The following is a 19205-nucleotide window of genomic DNA, read 5'->3' as shown; positions in this document are numbered from 1 at the left end:
AACATAGGTATACTATCTTCTCAAAAGTAACACCACTTCTTATATTCTTCCAATAATGTCCTCAGCAGGTTACGATATGTTCTATTCATAGTTCGCTGCAACAATCTGACCATCAGTATAGAATAGTATGTACATGAACTAGTTCCCTGCTTCTATTCCCATGATCATGGACTTTTCATACCAGAGATCCAGTGCTTTCTACACATACACCTAAAAAATTGGAAGACAGACAACACCCTTGTTTCAGTCCTTTAATTATTCTGAAGGCCTCTGTACAACTTTCTTTTGCTACTTTAATGGCATATTCTTCTTACATGTAGAGGTTTATAATTCTTCTTACATAAGTTTTTGGCAGTTCCCCTGACCACAGCACATCAAACAACATCTTCAGTGTCACCATGTCATATGTTCTCTCAAGACCCATAAAGACTTCAAGTGACTGCTTGAATTCCTTTACAGTCTCTTCTCAACAATCCGTCTTAGGTTGAAGATATTGTATACGCTTGATCTGCCTCTATGAAAGCCACTTTATTTCTCCACTTTCGTTATAATCTTCTCCATTCTTAATTTTAAAAATTTCACATACAGCCTGCTAATTGAAGTTGTGGCACTTATGCCATGGTAAATTGCTACATACTTTCTTGTTTCATTTTGTTGTATGTTTTTCCACTATTATTTAAATATGTTTCTATGTTTAGCTTTCCTGACACATACTGATGTTAAAATTGTGTATTTTATGTGTTGTGTTGTTTGTGGGGAAGAGACCATGTATTTTTTGTCATTATCCACAAGAAGACATGTCAAGTTGCAGACAGACACAATTAAGAGACCCTTGCATAAAGCTTTCAGGCACAGCCTTCATCAGTAACACACACACACACACACACACACACACACACACACACACAAGCAAGCACACCACATGCACACATGACTGCAAACTCCAGCATCTCGTGCCAGTCCAAGATAATCTGTGACTGAAACTGGTTGATAAATCAGCTAATGGTCAAACATGCATTTATACATGTAATGGCAGCATAGTACATAAACTCTATATAAGTGTGCAAGTTTCTATTAACTTTAACTTATCACCATTGTTGTGTCATTTTATGCCTTTAATCAACATAGGTGGCACATGCTCATCTAAAGAATAATGCACAGCATGGTTCAGTTTTGCCCACAGTTCCTCTATATCCATCACATTTCATTTAAATTATGGTCATTTGTTTTGTAAGTAAGAGATTGATGACACTTTATCTGTTCTGTCAAATATAAAAATGCTTTTATCCTCTTGGTGGATTTATTGACTCTAACAGTCATTCACATAGATGGTTTTGTAGCTATTGCTCTAATAATTGTAATCACTTTCATACACCCAGACATCCAGTCCAGGCAGTAATGGCTAAAGTGGCAGGCATCTAATGAACAGTTGCTGAGGCTGACAGGATTGGGGAAGAGTGGGATGAGTGGCTACTTGGAGGAGGGTAAAGAATATCTTCTCCAGCTTTATAGAATTGAAGCCTTTTTATAAGTATACTGTAGGAGACAGTGTTAAAAGCTTTCCTCAAACCTAGAAGAGTTGCACAGGTTGTTTTCTTAGCCTCAAAAGAGCCATAAATTTTTGTGATAATATTCTCGATTGCTTTGACTGTGGAAAAATGAGGTTTGAAACCTTATTGTGAGGAGCTAAGTAGATTACTTTGTTTGAAATGCTGGTACATTTTTTTGTGCATGCAATACTCTATTTTTTATATGACTGGTAAAAGTGAGATGAGATGATAGATATCAGGAGATGCTTTATCACCTTTCTTATGGATAGGTGTTACAATAGTAATTTTTAGGCAATCAGGGAAAATTCCTTTGTCTGGCATTCGTTTCATGATTTTGGTTAATGGCAGTAGAATTTCTTTCTTTATATTTTTTATTATATTGTTTGGGAGCCCATAGAAGCCTTCTGCTTTTGAGTTGTTAAGTTTGGCAATTGCTTTGCTGACCTGTCTGTAGCATACACAAGTCCAGCAGAAGTTGTCATGTTGCTTACTATCTAGAGCTGGAAGCAAAACTACACTTTATTTACATCTTCAGTGAGATTTTTATTTGAGCTAGAACTGGTACAGTGTGCACTTGAGGTGTTTGGTTGCATTGGAATGTTGTTGTGTTTATTTTTGGAGCTTATCTCAGGCTTGATAATATTCCATGCTTCTTTACACTTATTTGTCGAATTGAATATGTAAATATCATTGGCTTTCCGCTTGGCTGCTTTAATTTGTGATCTATACAATCTTCTTGCTGCTGTGTAAGTTTCCTTCTCAACGTGATTCTGATGCAATCTGTCATAGTGCGCCGTCATTCTTCCCTGAGTTTGCACAGGTGCCACATGTGCCAGTTTCTCAGCTCTTGCAGTTTATTACTCCAGTTCTGGTTTAGGTGCTTTCTATGATACTTGTAACAAGAAAAGTTGAGGTTTTCTACTAATAATTCTAAAAATTTCTGTGTTGAATCCTTGACAGATGTATCACTAGCGAGTACTGTATCCCAGTTTATGTGATTAAGATGGGTTTTAACTGATTCAAATTATGTTCATTGATTGGCCTGGTTACTCTTCCTAGTTCAGTTGCTGAACTGTCTGTATTGTTGTTTAAAGGGTGCCTAAACCACAGCTGCTCATGATCTGAATCCCAAGGTTTACAGTAACAAATCCAGTTTTATTTGGCCAAAAGTTGCATATTATATTATCTAAGCAAGCATTGAGCCTGGTGGATTTGTCATTTAGACAATATAAGTTTAATTTATAACAGATGCTTCAAATGTTTAAGAGCATTATTATCAATTTTTCAAAATTTTCTATAATAATTCTGTGTTATAACTATGTAGTGACACCACCATTTAGGATAGTGAAAATTAGTTTTGTGCAATATTCTGAGTACAAGTTACCAGATGTAGGCCAGATTGCAGTGAGTTACGCATACCGACAGATGCAAAGTAGAATAGAGGCCACAGGGCCATCACATTGCTGAAAGAATATATGTAACAGTTTTGCATGTCGCAAATCACAGGCAGAAGGGGTCCATTGACCAACCTAGCATGTCATGAGTACGTGACGCGAAGTGGTGCATATGGCAAAACAGAGGCACACAGCTTCATATAAACAGATGCGGGTTTCTAATGAGATTCATTCAAGTGTGGCAGCTCTTCTGGACAGCGGGGTATGTCATACCTCCAGCTACACACAGCAGCAGATGGGGCGCCAACGTTCGAGTCCACGGCGGGTTGCTGGTTAAACTCTCTGAGGCTGACATGGAGTCTATAGCCAGCCAGCAGTGGGACACTCCCTGGCGCACTTCTGTGGGCAGGCGTCCTGGCTTCCAACACATGCCGGAAGCGTCCCGAGGTGAGGGCCACAGATTCAGACGCTGGATCACGGGCACTCATTGTCACTGCGATCTCAGCCATGCCAGAGAGAAGGATGCAGCTGGCCCCTTGCAGTTCCCACCGAGCAGCAGAGAGTCGGCAGGGACGTAGGCTGCCACTTCAACTGCCGGCATCCTGACAACGACGCAACTCCACTGGTGTACAAGGCCGACACACAGTGTGTGTACAGGTCACTGAGGCAGCCATCCCATGCTAAGCTGTTTCACAGACAGTGAAGCAGTGTCCTCAGCATTGTGGGACCTGGTGACAGAGACCGAGAGGAACACGGCGCTGTAGATGGGAACAATAAATCACTTGGAAAGCTTGGACGAGTCGTCATGCGCTGCCTTCTACCTCTTCCCACTATATTTGGTCATCCTGATACGTTCGGTGGTAGAAGTTGCTACTACATTTGGTGTCAGAATAGTGGTCATCATCTGTCCAGTACGACGTTCGAGTCCACCACCCGCATTACAGTCACAAGATGTGATGAGTTTTGACCAGTTTTCTTTTGAGCGGTAGTCATTTTCTTTCTTGTTTGTGTTTTGAGTATGGCCTGCCAGGAGCCACATTTTAGAAGTTTTGTGTAGGCATATTATTATTATTATTATTATTATTATTTTCAGAATAAGTTTTAGTGTATTTGGGGTAGTAAGATTTTTTTTGTGGTGTTTAATTACTTTTGTATTGATTTTAGTATGATGATATTGAGGTGTAGGGGGTTGGATTATTCTTGTACTAAAATGTTTTGTTTTGGGACTAACTAGGAACGAAAGCAACACCATGGCAGAGTCATGGATGTGAGGTGTGTTGGAATCAGACGCAGTATGGATTTTATTGGAAAAAGGAGCACAATTCACAGCAGACAATACGCAGTTCAGAAATGAATTAACATCTAGAAGCGAGCAGGAAACCACATATCAGTCGTTGTTGCTTAGAGTGCAGGAGATTGATCCACCTGCTGCAAGTTTGATTATTCCATTTTCTGGCAAGGCATCTGAGGATGTGTATTCGTTTGTGGACGACTTGGAGACTTGACCAGTGATGAATGGTTGGTCTGATGAGCAGTTGTTACATATAGCCAAGATTTTATTAACGGGCGAAGTGAAAACGTACGTAAGGTGTTCTGAGGCCATAAGGAAGACAGGACAGTTTAAGCAGTTAAACGAAGGGATTTTACAAAAGTACAAAAAACAGAATAGTGCTCGGTGCTTTAGAGAGTGGTTAAGAACAACGACAAAGAGACAGGGGAAGAAAATGGAGAAATATGTGGACAGCATAAGGGAAATTAATGAGTATACTTACGAGTTGGGTCAGAGCAATGAAGCGAGTAGTGTTCTGTTGCAGAAGGCCGATCAAAGAGCACTTGATGTATTTTTAGAGGGTTACTGGTGCATATGTCACAGAAAATGCATGAAGGGACTCCGAAAGATTTGTATTCAGCCATTCAGCTGGCAATTCAATGAGAGGAAATAGACGTGGCAACAGGGGTACATGAGAGGCAAACAGTGTTTACAGTGGGTGTTAAACGTTTTAAGTGTGGTTGTATGGGACATGTGCAGAGGTAATATACCCAGTCACCAAGGAATAAAGGAAGAGGTGGAAATCGGCAGCAGGGAGGATGGAGAAGTGGAGGCAGGAGAGATGGACAAGCATTCAATGGTGGGCCCAAGACCTACATAAGAGAGCTATTACTTAATTTCAGTGCTATGAATACATATGCAAAGGTGGAATGTTCAGTGGTAGGATCCATAGGAACCAAAAAGTTTAGGATTTTGTTGGACACAGGGGCGCAAGTGTCAGTGGCTACTAGGAATATAATGGGACGAAGGAAGCTAGACCCACCACATTATAGGTTGCATAGAGTGGGGGATAAGGAGGTCATGCCTTTGTGGTTGGTAACAGTTGACTTTCAAATAGAGAAAGTCTGATTTAATGAATGCATGGAGGTAGTACCATGGGTAAGTGACGACTACAACTTGATCCTTGGTGTAGATTTCAGCATCAACATCATGCCAAAATTGACCTTGGACAATGAACCGTGGAACTTGGTGGAATGTTATTTCAGCTAGGGGAAACTGTTGTCAATGCAGAGCTGTTACCAGGGGCATTCAACGTAGCGAACAAACCAATTGAACCGTGTACATTAGCATTAAGGCTTAATTCACATGAGTGTGTGTCTAGTGGCACAGGAAAGTCGCTTTGGGTAAGTGTGGAGTCAAATCTACCTGTTGGTACAGTATGTGTTATTGAACCATTGGAGGATAATGAAGTTTTGGCTTCATTGGGTTATTTTGTGAAACGTAGTGTTGCGCGCATACAGGAGGGGAATAACGGGTGAATAGTTCCCATGAACGTGGATCATTTTAGTGCTGTAGATGCGAATGTGAGGAAAGGAGTTTTAGTAGCAAAATTGGATGTGCCAGATGGCGAAGACTGGTGCTCGAGAGGTAGGTGAAGTGATCAGCCACTAACTGCCAATAACATTTCATTGCTTGGCAAAATTAAGCATTAGAAAGCAGAAGAAAGAGACCATATGGAAGAATTATTGTGGGAATTTAAGGATTTGTTTTTTCTGCAAGAGCCGTTAGCAACATTAGTTCACAATAGGATACCAACAGGGAATGAAGCACCTTTTTACTGTAAACCATACAGAATACCGAGGTATTTGCAGCCAATTGCGGAGGATTTCATTGATCAGCAGCTTGCGGTCAGTATTATAGAGCATAGTAATATTCACTGGGGAGCAGGCATTGTCATTATGCCTAAAAAAATCTATGGATCTATGGATGGAACTAAGAAATACAGGTTGTGTTGTGACAACCGATACCTCAATAATAAGACAGTAACAGACGCATATGCCATTCCAAACATATCGAAGACTTTCGATCACTTAGAGCAGTGCCAGTACTTGTCTACAATGGATTGGACAAGTAGTTATCATTAGTTAGAGGAAGCTCCAGTGGATCGCCCAAAAACTGCTTTCTCTACTCCTGGAGGCCATTACCAGTACATTAGAATAGCATTTGGTTTGAAAAACACTCTGATTACGTTTCAGAGGTTGCTAGACAGTGTCTTGAGGGGTTTGAAACCACAGCAGTGTCTGGTCTATTTGAATGACATTAAAGTGTTTTCAAGTAGTATGGAGACATAGAAAGCAGTTAAGGGAAGTCTTTATGAGGTTAAGAGGAGCTCGTTTGACATTGAGCCTGGAGAAGTGTCATTTTGCATTAGAAGAAGTAAAATATTTGGGTCATATTATCAGTAAGAACAGAGTGTGAACAGATCTGAGGTTGGTACAGGCTTTAAGGGATTTTCGGGAACCAAAAACAGTTAAGGAAGTTCAGTCAGTCATCGGAATTTGCAATTTCTACCAAAAGTTCGTGAAGGGTTTTGCAGATTTAGCACAGCCATTGATGCGATTGTTACGGAGGGTGTGTGAAATTTGAGTGGACAGATGAGTGTCAGAAAGTGTTTGACAAATTGAAAGAAGTGTTAACATCAAATCCAGTTCTTGTGTTTCCAGATTTTGAAAAGGAGTTTATACTAGCATGTGATACATTGAATCAAGCATTAGGGTGTGTTCTTAGTCAGGAAACTGATGGGAAAGAACATCCTGTAGCCTATGCATCTAGGCAGTTGAATGCAGCAGAGAGGAATTACTTAACAACTGAGAGGGAGAATCTTAGTGTGATCTACGGAATCACATATTTTAAATGTTATTTATATGGTAGAAGATTTCGGGTAGTGACAGAGCATGCTGCATTGAAATGGTTGTAGGGGTTGAAGGATCCGTCCACTAGACTTGCTATATGGGCTGTGAGGCTTAGTGAATTCGACTACGAGGTGGTGCACAAGCCTGGGAAAAAGCACAGTAATGTGGATGAACTAAGTAGGAAGGTAACAAAAGTAGAAGTCATAGGTTATGACCTAACAGTATGGCAAGTATTACAGGATGTGGACAACAATTGTAAATTGTATTGGACACAACCACAGTTTAATATGTATGACGGTCTTCTGTGCAGGGAAACGAAGTTAGGGCCAAGGGTAGTACTGCCAGCGAAACTAAGGGATGAGGTTTTAAAGGAAGCACCCGGTCGTGGAGGGTGTAGAGCGACAAATAGGAGAGTGGCGGAGAGATATTCATGAAGAGGTAGGAAAGGAGATGTGGATCAATATGTCAAGAATTGTATACCATGAGCGCGGAGAGCAGATTTGAGTCAGAAATAGATACAGCTACAATAATTACCAGAAGCGACATGTCCTTTTTCTTTGTTGGGGATCGATGTCTTAGGACCTTTCAGGCGAACACCATTGGGGAACAGATCCACTCTGACAATAATAGACCATTTTTCGAGGCATGTGGAGGTGGTGGCTATGCCAAATCAACAGGCAGCAATGGTAGTGCAAGTATTAGTAAACAACTGGGTTTTGAAGTTTTCTGTACTGGAGACAATAATTACTGACCAAGGGACCAACTTCATGTCAGATTTAATGAAGGAACTGTGTAAATTGTTGAACATAAAGAAGTTGAGGGCGAGCACATTGCATCCACAGGCCAACAGAAGGACAGAATGGGTACAGAAGGACAGAATGGGTACACAGAACAATCGGGAAGATACTGAGTTTTTATGTGGATTCTCATCACCATCAGTGGGATGGGTATTTGAAGCACACTGTATGTGCATAAAAAGCAAAAGTCCATACAAATAGGAGTTTGTCTCTATATGAGGTAGTGTATGGGTGAAAAATGCCATCACTGTTTGATTTGGTGAGGCTACAGAAAGGAAGGACCGGTGAATCTGTACATCAATTCACAAGGACAATTGGGTTGTTTGGTAATGGGTACAAAAGGTGAATACAAAGGCTTTGGAAAGGGAGGAAGATGCAGTAAAGTGGAAAGGAAGTTTACCGCAGTATAGAGTGGGGCAATGAGTAATGCTGTCCAACCCCTATACGCAAAAAGGGAAAACGAAGAAGTTACTCATGAGGTATCAATGGCCATACCAAGTTGTTGAAAACACATCCCATGTTAATGTTAAGGTTCAGCTGCCAACTAGACCAATGATAGTACACATTGGGGAGTTATGGCCATTTAAGGGTTGCCTGGATGTGGTTATAGGCATGTCACAGGAAGAAAAGGGGAAGAAAGAGAGAGGGAAGAGAGGTGCTAAGCACAGAGAAAATCAGGAAGATAGAGTACAACATGAAGTCCCGTATGCTTTGTGATCCAGAAAGTAGTAGAGTTTTTTTTGTTTTCTCTCTCTCTCTCTCTCTCTCTCTCTCTCTCTCTCTCTCTCTCTCTCTCTCTCTCTCTCCATGTATCATTGGGTTTGCATAGAGTAATTAGGCATTATATTTCATATGTTGTATGTATTTTCGAATATAGCCTGCTGTGGACAGCAGTCCTTTTGAAGAGGGAGAAAGGGAGATGGGGATCCCTGCTGTCCTCAGGCTAGTGAAGTTGGGCAAGTTTGTGGAAGTGAAAACTAAAGAGGTATTGCTGATCTCAGCAACTAAAAACTGGTACTCCAAGATGGCAAGGGAGGAATTACGAAGCTGCCATAGAGGGACATCGTGGAGCCAAAATTGAGCTTGCAATGGGTTGGAATGCATTGGATCTTCTCCACCTATGAGAATTTGGTAGTAGTAGCAAGTTGTTTTGAGTGGGGAGTATTTGCAGAAGCAAAATGTATAGAGCTCAAGGGGAGTGGAATTTTAATCAATGGAACTAATTGTAACATAATAGGATCAACCTTCCACCTGCCAGCATCAATTTCAGGAGTCACTCAATTGGATGTTATGCAGCCACAGCCGTACTGGCCAGAAGCCACTTTAGAGTTTTTGCCAAGGCAGAACCTGACCTTGTTAAATTACACTCAGCCGAACAGCTTGTGCATCATGTCACTCTGTATAGGGAAAGGCAAAGGCAAACAACAAACATTTTGAGCACCTCTGTGCCAAGTGTCAATGTAGCCTTAACTTTGTTATATGTTGTTTTCTCTCAGATCAGGTGGAGAGAGAATTTCAAGAGGGAACCGAGGGTAGTCCAAGTCCCAGTGGATTGGATACTGAAGGTGTGAGATGAGTAGGTAAGGGGTTGATGGAGCAGTGGTTGCCGGCCGGGGTGGCCGAGCAGTTCTAGGCGCTACAGTCTGGAACCACGTGGTCGCTACGGTCACAGGTTCGAATCCTGCCTCGGGCATGGATGTGTGTGATGTCCTTAGGTTAGTCAGGTTTAAGTAGTTCTAAGTTCTATGGGACTGATGACCTTAGAAGTTGAGTCCCATAGTGCTCAGAGCCATTTGAACCATTTTATTTGAGCAGTGGTCATCCAGTAAGGAATTTTTACATTTTGTTTCATATCATGGTTTCAAGGGGCACTAGACCACATTTAAGTTTTCTAATATTAATGAAATATGCCATTGGTGCTGACCCAAACAAGTTGAGAGCTAGTTAAGGGACAACATGGGGACCAGGTCTTTCTGAAGAGGGGAATAATGTAGCAGCACCACCGTTTAGGATAGGGAAAGTTAGTTTTGTGCAATATTCTGAGCACAAGTTACAGCTAGGTGCAGGCCAGATTGCAGTGAGTTACACATACCCCCAGTTGTGAAGTAGAATAGAGGCCACAGGGCCATCAAATTGCTGAAAGAGTATAAGTAGCAGTTTTGCATGTCGCAAATTACAGGCAGAAGGGGTCCACTGGCTAACCTAGAGTGTTACGAGTACATGATGCGAATGGCGTGCATGGCAAAACAGAGGTGCATAGCCGCATATAAATAGGTGTGGGTTTCTAACGAGATTCATTCAAGTGGGGCAGCTCTCCTGGACAGCAGGGCGTGTCACACCACCAGCTACCCGCAGCAGCAGATGGGGTGCCAGCATTCCAGTCCACTGCGGGTCACTGGTTCAACCCTCTGAGGCTGACGTGGGGTGCATAGCCAGCCAGCAGTGGGCCACTCCATGGCTCGCTACCGCAGGCAGGTGTCCTAGCTTCCAACACATGCTGGAGGCATCCTAAGGTGAGGGGCGCAGATTTGTATGCCGGATAATGGGCGCTCATTGCCTCCATGATCTCAGCCACACCAGAGAGAATGACGCAGCTGGCTGCCTGCAGCTTGCACCAAGCAGCACTGAGTTGGCAGGAATGCATCCTGACGACGACGCAACTCTGCTGGCATACAACGCCATCACACAGTGTGTGCACAGGTCACTGAGGCATCCATTCTGCACCAAGCCATTTCGTAGGCAACGAAGCAGTGTCCTCAGCATTGTGCGACCCAGTGACGCAGACTGATGAGAAAACGGTACTGTAGTTGGAAATAATAAATCACTTGGAAAGCTCGGACGAGTCTTAATACAGTGGCTTCTACGTCTTCCCACTACATTTGGTTATTCTGTTACATTCGGTGGTAGAAGTTGGCTCTACAACTAGAGGAGTGGTACACTGATATAGCTATTTGTTGTTGACTTCTGTTTATTATTGCTGAGACATTTCAAGACTGCTTCCATACATAGAGAACCTATATCTATCACTTCATATATTAAATTATTTGTTTCTTTGACAAAGACTGGAACACCATCCTGCTTTAGATTTGTTCTACAGTAACATGTTGCTAATTTGTATCAATAAGGTTTTTTTTTTTACTGTATATTAATGTGCAAGAAAAACAAACTTCTTGCATTATTGTATGGCTGTTGGACACACAAAATTCTTGACCATTGTCATCTGGCTGCCCCAGGTGAAATGCATCAGATGACTTAAGCTGCACCTCCCTTGTGTGACTCACCATAAAAAACACTGGGGTTCCTGTCTTGTGCATGTCAGATGAGCTGTTTTTTCTGCTGGAAATGCTGATAGTGGAGGTGTTGGTTTCGTCTCTGCTGTGCTGTAAGAGTGCCAGTTTAAAATGATTTCGCTTTTGCACATTTGATTCCTGTTGCTGACATTATTGTTTATATTTTTTATGAGCAGTTTTTCTGTAGTCTATTAAGGTGTAATCCATGTGATGATTGGAATCTTTGGCCAATGTTGCTAACATCAAGGATTTTTACAGTTTATATAATACTGACATTTGTTCATTGGCGGCAGTAATTTCCTTGTTTACCCACAACCACAGTGGTAAGTCATATCGGTGTGGGATATCCAGCATGAAGACATTTGTGTGCGTCAACTATTCTAAGCACTTTATCAGTTGGAGATGCAGGGTTCAATGTTTTTGATTAGGGATTGGTGGCAAAGAAATTTTTCCATTCCCAGGTTCGGGAGAAGTAGAGTAGGTCTTTGAAAAGTCAAACATGGTTAAATTTAGGTGTAAAGACTTCAAATCCACCAGCTCATTCCCCATATACCTTACTAACTTCATCCTAACATACAACTACTTCTCCTTTGAAGGGAAGGTATACAAACAAATCAGCTGTACAACCATGGGCACCTGCATGGGACACTCCTATGCCAACCTGTTTATGGACCCCCCAGAAGAGACATTCCTAGCGCCCCGAAAATGCCAAACACCTAGTCTATTTCAGATTCATCGACAACATATTCATGATCTGGAATCAGGGCCAAGATGCCCTGTCTTCATTTCTTCACAACCTCAACAATTTCTCTCCCATCTGCTTCACCTGGTCCTCTCCAACTCAGCGTGCCACCTTTCTGGGTATTGACCTCCTCCTCTCTGATGGCTTCAGCCACGCTTCTGTCCACATTAAACCCACTAAACAGGAACAGTACCTGCATTTTGACTTGCCCAGTGTGCTGAAGGCTTCACCAAGGCCATCACAGAAGGGCACTATCACCCAGATCGAGTCTGCAAACAGATTTCCCTTTCCATTTTCCCACACACTCCCAAACCTCCCACCACTCCCCCAAGGACCAGCTAAAAAAAATGTGCCCTTCGTCATCCAAAAGCGCTCTGGACTGGATCAACTGAACCACATCCTTCATCAGCACTTTAATTACCTATTGTGATGCGCTGTAGCGAGGGCATCCTACGAAAGATCCTTCCCATCCATTCTAAAGTGGTGTTCCAGCACCCACCCAACCTCCACAACATCCTAGTCCATCCCTATAGCTATTCCAATCCCAACCCTGTGCCATAAGGTTCATATCCCTGTAAAAGACCCAGGTACAAGACCTGCCCAATTCATTCGTCCAGCACTTCATATTGTAGTCCTGTCACTGGCTTATCCTACCCCATCAGAGGCTGGGCCACCTGTGAAAGCAGCCATGTCACATACCAGCTCTGCTGCAATTGTTGCAAAGCCTTTTATATTGTTGTGACTACCAACCACTTGTACACTAGGATAAACAGCCACAACCAAACTGTGGCCAAGAGCAAACTAAACTTTCCTACGATACAACGTGCAGCTGAACATAACATGCTTTATTTCAGAGGCTGCTGTGCCATCTAGATCCTCTCCTCCACCATCAGCTTTTCTGAACTGTGCAGATGGGAGTTATCCTCACAACTCATTCTCCACTCCCGAAATTATTCCTGCCTCAACCTATGGCAACCCACTGTCCCCATCCCATCCACCCAACAGTTTCCACTCCCACTGTCCTGTCACCTGCTCCCTATTCACATCTCCTCACCCTTATTGTGTGCACCCATCCATCTTTTCTTTTCCCTGTTCCTTTCATTTTCCACTCCACATTTTGCCCCTTCTCCTCCTCTTAGTCCCTGCCCCACAGCCTTCTGATGCTGCGCCTGGGTACAGTCTTGTCGTGTCTCCGTCTAGACCCTGCACACTCCACCAGATAGTGCTCTTCTCTCCCTCATACATATTCTGTTATCCTTTCGCCACCCCCATCCCACCCCTTCCAGATTGCTGCTTTCGTTATACATGACCCTTGCACCAAGCACTTCATAACCCTTCACATCTGTGGCTGCCATCTGAAAATAAGTTATGGACTCTGTGAAACATTCTGTGTCATCCCGTGCCCTTGGTCAGAGAATAGCAGCAGCTGAACTAAGGAGGTACCTTTCCTGCATAGGTTGCCATCTATGTCACAACACAAATGACTGCATTTGGAGTGGTGCTGTGACCAGGAACTACGGACTTTTGATGAATGGCATAGCATTATGTTCAGTTATGAAACAGAGGTAGCACTATTGCAGATGACCATCATCAGTGACTATGACGATGACCTCGAGAGAGAGGTTCCATGCTTCTAGTGTTTTGTGGAGGCACAGCAGCATTAACTTCTGATGGCATAGTGTGGGAGGCCCGCAGGTATGATGGCTACTACCTATTTAGGGAACACTAATAACACAACAGTACATCCTGTGTTACCTCTCATGTAACAGTTTTGTGGTGCCATTTTCAACATGTCAATCCTCATTCACACGTGGTAGATGACTGTGTGAACTGTCTACATCATACTGAGGTAAACCCATAGCCAGCAACTTCTTCAGATCTGCCCCTGATAGAACAAGTGTGAGATCAGCTCTGATCTCGACTCCATCTCAGTGCCAGTGTCCAAGGTATCGAGGACAAGTCACAACAGTTGTGGGGCAATTTGCCTCAAGAGAGGGTATGATAGCCTTATGATACTTTCCCAATTGAATCAGTGCTTACATTAATGCCATTGGAGGTGCAACATTGTACTGATAAGTGGGCTTAGAATGCCAAATTCTTTGTACACTCACGTTTTTTAATTACTGAAATAACACCACCTACCCTCTCAGCTGATGCAAGTTTCATTTTGTCTCCTCCTCTGTTTCTGGGTGCTTCACTTTTTTGTCAGGCAGTGTAATGCACATACACCTGTGTGTATATGTATACTGTATTGTATAGCTGTGGAAAATTATATATGTGTGAAAGATAGCAAATTTCTCAGCCTGGCTTTAGCTGGCAGAGACTTTGGTCATTTGTGTGTGTGTGTGTGTGTGTGTGTGTGTGTGTGTGTGTGTGTGTGTGTGTGCCCACACCTATCTGCGACTCACCATCTCTGCTATGTGGTGAGTAACAGCTATCGTTTTCATAATATTGCCAAATTTCTCAGTTTTGTTTATTTACCTTTCAACAACTCAGTAATTTACTATTTGGTGAATGATCTTTTCTCCTTAAATTACTTAAATGCACCAGAACATTTCATCATTTCTCTAAGTGTGTAAGGCTACTATGCATTAGCTCTTGCTATCATAAAGAGTTAGGCAGCACTGGACGCTTATTAAAGAGGAGTACTCTTCAAATTTCCGTTCATTTTCCCAAATTTATTTTGTCCCTCATCTCCTTAAATCTGTTAAGGTTAACATCAGAATCATCACTTTGAAAAGATAACAGGTGATATCCTTCTCTATTCCTATCCTTTCTGAGCATGCTTTCCATCTATCAGCTGTATGATATGGAGTGTTTCAAAGACAGTTCATCAGCTATAGAGATGTATTATAAAACTTTCAAAAGCATTGTGTGTTTTACCTTCGTCAGTTGCATTTCATACATGCTCTTCTAAATTTCATTTTTATAGCATTCAGTGCAGTCCTGTGAGCTCTGTATTTCTGTGATATCTCTGCTCCCATCCATCCTTGTTTATGAAGTTGATACTTGCAACCATTCCTCCTCAGTTGTTACTAGAATAAGTATTACGGTACCTCTCTGTTGCAACTACATTTTTATTTTTGATTTACCCAATGTGTGTAATGTAATCATATTAAGATCTGTTATCTACAAAGAAATAAAATCCATGTTCAAAACTGTAAAAAATAAAAGGATAATTACTTCATTATCTCTTTTCATAACAACCTTTTGAAGTTTATGGCTTTCAATGTAAAACAACTAAGTGGTTCACTTCATATGTAATTGACAGGAAGAAGAGAGTCATTTTAGGTACTTCATGTAGCTCTTATGATGAATCTCCTTCAGAGTGGGACAAATTATTATTGGTATTCCACAGCATTCAATTCTAGGGCCACTCTGGTTCTTGCTATATATAAATTACCTTCCCTCTTATGCTGACAATATAGGAACAGTGCTCTTTGTTGATTATGCAGACATCATAATCAAGCCTAACTGTAAAAGAAGCCATAAATAAAATATTCAGAGTAATTATTGTTTGCTTCTCGGTAACTGGTCTGTCACCTACCTTTTAAGAAACACAGTTCTTTCAGTACTTCATAATTCAAAATAAATCATCAACAACAATACAACAGAGGGCAAGAAAATATGTAGAATCAATTTCCAAAATCCCTGGGTGTTCATACTGACAGAAATAGAATTGAAAATGACGTATTATTAATCTTAATCACTTGAGTTCAATAGTGTTTGCTCTATGTATAATTGCCAATTTTGACAATGAAAGCATTAGGAAGTTATCTTACTCTGCAGACTTCCATTCATTTATGTCATATGGTATTATTTGAGGTAACACACTCACACACACACACACACACACACACACACACACACAATATTCATTATGCATAAATATGCAGTAAACATATTTCATGCCATTCCTCAAACTTTTTGCTGGTAACTGTTTAAAAAAATTACAATTTCACAATACATTTATTCTATTTCAAAGTTTATTATGAAGAATAAGCACAGTTTGAAAATAATAAATAACATGCATAAATATATAACTAGGTACAAAAGAAGCTAGGCACAACTTAACCGTTCTCTTGCACATGAATGAGCAAAGTATGCAACCATAAATTTATTTGATCACCTCCCTTGTGAATTACAGATGTTGGCAGATAATGAAAGTGTTATAACGTCAAGTTGAACACATGTATTTCAAAACCAACACAACACATGTAAGTCACAGAGCAAGTTGACAAAGCAAGAGATCTAAATACGGTAACATTCAAATCAGCACTGAGTCCAAGCCTAGCAGACACTGGCTGGCTGGCCACTTAGGTGCATGGCTGCTGTATGGCTGGCAGACAGCGCCGCATGTAGAGGACACGCATAAATGCGTGACGGCACTTTGAATGATCGGCGCGTCACAACACTTTTGAAATTTTTGCACTGGTCTTGATGGAGGTGGCCTGTAGATGGCTAACGTCCATAGGCATTGTTTGACTGGCCGTGAAGTCTCGAGGAGGAGGCTTCCCATACGGACGGAAGTGTCTCCGATGATAATGGGTTGAGGTAGGGGTCGAACCTGCTGGGGCCCCTTGCACCAATCTGCCCATTGCGGCAAGTCCGGTTGATATAACAGGAGATATGGGCAATGTGTCGGCATCCGTAGGAGAAGGAGGCGAGTAGTGTTGCTCTGACAGATGATGGTCATCCGGTTCCTGCATGGGCACATCTCCTGCTGGCGTCCCGTTCTTGTGCTGGCACCGAGATGACAGTAAGAGGGCTGCGTTGTGATAAATGAGAGATGCCAAGATCCAGAGTATCAGGTAGAGCCGAAGGTAATGCAGCGGAATCCGGAACAGGCGTTGCCTGCACCCGAGGCTGAAGCTGGTCTGAATGACGCACTGCAACACCCGTGTCTTTCTGAATGCGGGCGAGAGCATTTGTGGTTGCCACGGTGGTAGGCGACATGCAACGGACAATGAAAGGAAAGTTAGAGTAGGCATCAGTAACGAGTAGCCAATAAGTACCTAAAAAAGGTCCCACGAAGTCAGCATGAATGCGCTTCCAGGGCTTCTCAGGTGAAGGCCACAGTAACACAGATGACTTCGGTGCGGCGGCCTGTGACGCACAAGGGCCGCAGGCAGCGACCATGTGTGCTATTTCAGAGTTGATGTCAGGCCAGTACACATGATGGCGTGCCAAAGATTTTGTGCAAGAGACACCCCGGTGCCCTTGGTGAAGGAGCCACAAGACCGAAGCACACAAAGATGCAGGTACCACAACACGCGGCGAAGCATTTTTGGTGGAAAGGAGGATAACACCATCACTAGCCGTGAGGCGGTAACGCAAAGTGTAGTAGTTCTGCAATGGATCAGAAGTCTTAGCGGATGGACGATCTGGCCAACCCTTCTAAATACAGCGTAAAACCTGGGAGAAGGTACGGTCAGAACCCGTAGCAGCCGACAGCCGGTCACCGGTGATGGGGAATCCGTCCACAACCCGCTGTTCGGCAACATCCAGGTGGAAACACAAAAGTTCATCCCTATCGAATGCCAGATCAAGACCCATGCGAAGGCGAGACAGTGCATCAGCATTCACATGTTGAGCCGTCGGCCGGAAATGAATCTCATAATTGAAACGAGACAAGTAAAGAGCCCAACGCTGGAGGCGGTGTGCAGCCTTGTCGGGAAGCAACGCTGATGGATGAAACAAGGAAACAAGTGGTTTGTGGTCCATAACAAGATGAAATTTGGATCCATAAATAAAAACACCAAACTTATGAAGGGCATAAATAAAGGCCAAAGCTTCTTTTTCAATTTGAGAATATTTTCATTGGGCATCCGTGAGCATTTTGAAGATGTAAGCAATGGATTTTTCAGAATCGTCAAAAAAACAATGTGCAAGGACTGCACCAGTCCTGTATTGAGAGGTGTCCGTGGCAAGAACGAGATGTTGGCCAGGTTGATAAGCAGCCAGGCACGGGGCCTGTTTCAGCATAGTCTTCCATTTCTGGATAGTCGCATCGCATGATGCAGACCAGCGAAAAGGCATGTTTTTATGCAACAGGTCATGCAACATCTGAGCCACTGAAGCCACAGACGGTAAAAACCTGTGATAGTATACTATTTTCACCAAGGAGTGCAGTTCCTTAACAGATGTAGGGCGAGGAAGGAAATGGATTGCGGCAACAGTTTGCTGAAGAGGACAAATACCATCCTGAGAGAGTTGGAACCCCAAGTACATGATAGATGCCTGAAAAAATTGTGATTTCTGAAGATTACACTTAAGACCGGCAGTCTGTAAGACATGAAAAAGTGTGCGGATTTTCGGAAGATGTTCTTCAGTGGTGGAGCCAGTGACAACAATGTCGTCCATGTAATTGATACACCCAGGGACAGGGAGCAATAATTGTTCCAAGAATCACTGAAAGAGGGCAGGGGAAGAATCGCTGAAAGAGAGCAGGGGCGCTAGAAACCCCGAATGGCAATCGTTGGTATTGATAGAGGCCGAAAGGCGTGTTAAGGACCAGAAACTGCCGGGAAGCAGTGTCGATAGGAAGTTGATGATAGGCTTCTGACAGGTCAATTTTAGAAAAAATATTGGCCTCCAGCAAGTTTAGTGAACAATTCTTCAGGTCGGGGCATAGGGTAAGTGTCGATGAGGCATTGAGCATATACAGTGGCTTTAAAATTGCCACAGAGATGAATATCACCATTGGGTTTAGCAACGACAACTACAGGAGAGGACCACTCACTGGAAGTGACAGGAAGCAAAACCCCTGAAGTAATGAGATGATCCAGCTCCTGTTTTATCCGATCACGAAGGCCCACAGGAATGGGCCGAGCCGCAAAAAACTTAGGCTGAGCAGTGGGCTTGAGCATGATATGTGCTTCAAAGTCGTTTGCACAGCCTAACCCAGGAGAAAAAAGGGACAAAAATGTCATCGACAAGGAATCCAATTGAGCATAAGGAATAGCATCAGAGACGATATTGACAGAGTCATCTATGGAGAACCCAAAAACATGAAAGCCATCGAAACCAAAAAGATTTTCTGTGTTACTCTGGTCGACCACAAATATGGGAACAGTGTGAACGACGGATTTGTAAGATACCTCAGCATTAAATTGTCACAAGAGAGAAATCTTCTGTTTATTGTATGTCCGTAATTGCCAATTAACAGATGATAGGAGTGGAGAACCCAACTGAAGATACATCTGAGAATTAATTATAGTGGCAGCAGAACCAGTATCCACCTGCATGCA

General features: G+C 42.6%; 1 protein-coding gene across 1 annotated transcript in view; it reads left to right on the top strand.

Annotated features, from left to right (window-relative positions):
• Positions 1–19205, top strand: part of LOC126353876 (agrin-like) — a 342153-nt gene that overhangs the window by 301307 nt on the left and 21641 nt on the right. The window lies entirely within an intron of this gene.

The sequence above is a fragment of the Schistocerca gregaria genome, chromosome 3 (assembly GCF_023897955.1).
Source record: "Schistocerca gregaria isolate iqSchGreg1 chromosome 3, iqSchGreg1.2, whole genome shotgun sequence".
NCBI classification, from domain to species: domain Eukaryota; kingdom Metazoa; phylum Arthropoda; class Insecta; order Orthoptera; family Acrididae; genus Schistocerca; species Schistocerca gregaria.
The sequence above is the reverse complement of the archived record's forward strand: the minus strand, read 5'-3'. Positions and strand labels throughout refer to the sequence as shown.